Raw genomic sequence first — 3,941 nt, 5'->3', positions numbered from 1 at the left:
AATGGCAACTTTCTCACGCGGTTTCACGCTCTCGATCTAACCGAAACTCTAGGCCAGCCCTCAAAACGGCATCAGACCAATCAGAGCCACCGTTCCACGTGGGGATCATAACGTGGCTTCAATAAGTGACCAATAGCTGTTCTGTAAACTTCCTCTAGTCCGTTGACCTCGCTGAGAAACACTAATTCTGTCCAATCAGCGCCACGCAAGAAGCTGACACTTCTCAGGCTCGCAGGGCGGGCGTTGCGGTGTGTAAAGGCAAGCTTGACCTGTCAATCAAAGTAACGTGGGCTCAGCAGGAGTAGGGTTGAAGATGTGCGCGTGCTCACACATAACACAAGTACATGAACACGCACATGCAAGTGAACACAAAACAGAATCAGCGCTCACACACATACACACAAACAGAAAACACAAATATTGTTTATTTTAGCTGATGTAAACCTTCCCAACAAGTGTCATTGCAAATCAGCTTAAATTTTTCTTCTCTCTCTTTGTGTGTGTGTGTGTAATTATCTCCAACATGAGCATTTATCCAGTAGGACTCGCTTTATGTTTCACTTCTCTTAAAAAAATATCTGTTTCAGTTTATTTCTGTTTTGTTCCACAGTCAGTACACAGATTGAGCTGCAATGATAGCCCAGTTCTCCCCAGTGACAAAAGCAGTCCAGGCACAAATCAAATGAGATTTTTTTTGAGGTTCTGGTACCAATTTCATTACTTCATAAATGTGTCTTGGTCTAGTATGAACGCCATCTCCATCAGAAGAAAAGAAACATGCCAGTGGAAATTCAATTTTGCATTGATAAACCTTTCAGAATATGATGTGAGTGCTTGGAGGTAAGGAGAAACAGGAGATAGATATGTGAAAACATATTATGATGTGCTCGGTTTGAGCACCCTCATCTTACTCAACTTGCAGTATCAATAGACAATGATTTCACACAATTTAGCTTTCATTGGAAAAAATGTTAAAACTTCAGCCGGGAGTACAATTTAATTCCTTTGCCATGTTGCACTCTCAAATAAATAAAGTCTAACCCCATGACTATACTGATTCCAGTATTAATGTTTTTTTCCCACTAACTTAATATTTTAATGTAATACAAGAAAACAGATGACTGTGTTTGTGTTTGTGTCTGCAGGCACTGTCAGTAGGTTTATAGGGACCCGAAACACCCTCTTAAATCAAGAACAAATTCCTCACGCATAACAATCATGAATGATGTTGTTAAAAGTTGTCAGAGTTGTCCTCATTTATCTCCTCTGAGCTGCCTACAGCTATACTTCTTAACACCACAAGTTTCAACAACATGTGCAAGTCACAGCTAAGTGGTGCCACATGAGTAACTTGCACTCATCCTGTACTTATTACTATTGTGTGTTTTTTTTTTTTGTGAATTATATCTTACAACCATATCGGCTTCTTAACAACTGGCAGCCTGTCCAGGGTGTACCCCGCCTCTTGCCCGATGACTGCTGGGATAGGCTCCAGCCCCCCCGCGACCCGACCAAACGGATTCCGCGGGTATAGAAAATGGATGGCTTCTTAACAAGGGGTCTGACTAACAACAGAAAGGATGAAGTGACCACGTCACGATTGGTGAGGTGGCTGAAACAGGGGCTTAAGGCAGGTTAAGAGTTTTCTCCCCTCCACTTATCCCATCTAAGCACTCCTCACTTCACATGGAAAGCTTCCGAGCCCTGAGCTGACCTGTGATTGGTTGACAGGGCTCAACCCCTTACCCTGTGACCTCTGACATCTGACATCTGCAGCGGCTGATCCAGTCCATATGAGAGACTCCTGACTGTGACCAACCGCTGCCTTTTTTCCCAGATCTCACACTCCTGCACATGCACACAGGTGCTCTTCAGTGGGTGGCACTGGTATTGGGGCTTTGATGGGAAATTATGCTTTTTTGTTGTTATTATTGTGCGTTTGATCCCATTTCGTCTTTAACGAGTGTTTAACCTTCTTCTTCCCTCGGTCATACCTGCAGAATTTGAGCTGAACAATCAGATTACCTCGTAATGTAAGCCAATTAAAGTGTTAAGCTTTCCGTTGCGTTCACAGCTGGTGAAAATTAAAAGTCCTGTGCGAGCACCTCTTTTTTGTGAGCTACACACATCCGGGTTAATTAAGTTGAATTATTTCGGACGGTATGTTGTTCTTTTTGACAATTCACATATGAGGGTGACAAACATAAATAACGCAGTTTGCAAATATTCATAAACCTATTCAACAACAACCCAAGAAATAAAGGCAGAAATAATGCTCGAAAAAGAACTTCTCAGCAGCTAATGACAAATAAAGGTACAGAGAAAACTGCGAAATGTACATTTTACTAAAAATGTTGTTTCATCAGCATAGATGTGTGATTATATGGGTCTCTGTGGAAAAAAAACTCCAACTTGACACTTTCCAAAACCTGAACGTCCGAGAACATGTAAGGCCTGTGGGTCTTATTTATTACATTTCTTCTGTATTTTTACAGTCCAGGATGGAACAATAAGGCAGCTGCTGATCTAGAATATTGTTAGAAATGCTCACACTTAGCTGATAATATGATAATATATAATAGAATTATGTATAATGATTAGATATAACTGTTTCTCTACTCTGCACTGCATCCTGAATTCTCCCTTGCACCTCTTCGTTTTCTCCGGTGGATGTTACACTGTTGATTTGAGCCACTTGAATGGGCCTGAAACTTGAACCCAACATCTTGTCAAAGAAGATCTCCCCAGAGTGTGGCAACGGACAGTGAAGCAGAACCCGAGACAATGGCTACATGGTACATTACATCTCCAGAGGTTCCTATAAAAAAAGGCATATCTGTCATATCTCGGTCAGTGCTTTCTCAGTTCTATAACCACAAAACAACACGATGAAAGTGCAAAACAGTCTTCTCCTCATCCACTGTCCATTTAGATGTTTGTTGTCATTCGTATGCACTCATTTTCCTCACCTGAATACTTGCTATCAGCACAAGGATTTTCTGGTGGCAACACCAGAAAGCAGTTTCTCACGAACTAAGGTAAAGTTAGCCGTGGACCCATCACGTTTCAGTCTCAAATAATCCTGTCAAAGATAGCGTCTTGCTCAAGAATGTCACCCCCGACCATTTGAATTACAAGCAAAGTCAATGGAAGATTGAATGCTGTCTTTACAACTTTTTGATGAGCAGTACAAAAGATCAGGATTTTCTGTGGGACCGTCTCCAGAGAAACAGGCCCAACTTCTTCCAGAGGTGCCAGTTTGCTAATGTAATCAACAACAGGAAACTGTACGTCTAAGACCTGTTTTCACTACTGAAAATACTCAGTAATGGCGGCTGGGTTAAGCCGACAGGAAGCAGGGCACGATGACATAAATTCTGTGTGTGTTTTGGCATCTTCAGTTTATTAATAAAAGTGTCATAAAAAGAGCATGAAGTAGCTAGCATCAATCAGCACTAAAAACATGTGGAATCTCCAGACAGTTACCTTCTCTGGTCTCAGTTGGCCATTACCTGCACTTTGTCCTCCCTCAGCAAAACATTTAATTAATGTTTGGAAAAATTCAGAGCTGGGGTGCATGTGTATGTAATGGCTCTAAATAAACAGGTCCCTTAATGCAAGCTCACACGATGGGTCCTTTGGCTGTCTGAATACCTGTTTTTGAGACTGTTGTTGGTAAACTCCAGTGCGAAGTTAGAAATGCTCATTCATAATGTTCACGTCTCAGCTCTGTAATTTTGCAGCATATCAAAGATAGAAAAAAAACCCACACAGGCTTGTTGACTGGGCTATAAACTGGATTTTGAAAGACTTGGACTTATTGGAAGATTTATCGAGAAATTGATGACAAAAAAAAATAATCCAAAAACTGTAGCCTAACAATTAGGATTGTAGGACTATAAAAGAAAATGGCCAGGAGGTCTCGATATATAAAGCTAATG

Source organism: Odontesthes bonariensis, chromosome 6, assembly GCF_027942865.1.
Source record: "Odontesthes bonariensis isolate fOdoBon6 chromosome 6, fOdoBon6.hap1, whole genome shotgun sequence".
NCBI classification, from domain to species: Eukaryota; Metazoa; Chordata; class Actinopteri; order Atheriniformes; family Atherinopsidae; genus Odontesthes; species Odontesthes bonariensis.
The sequence above is the reverse complement of the archived record's forward strand: the minus strand, read 5'-3'. Positions refer to the sequence as shown.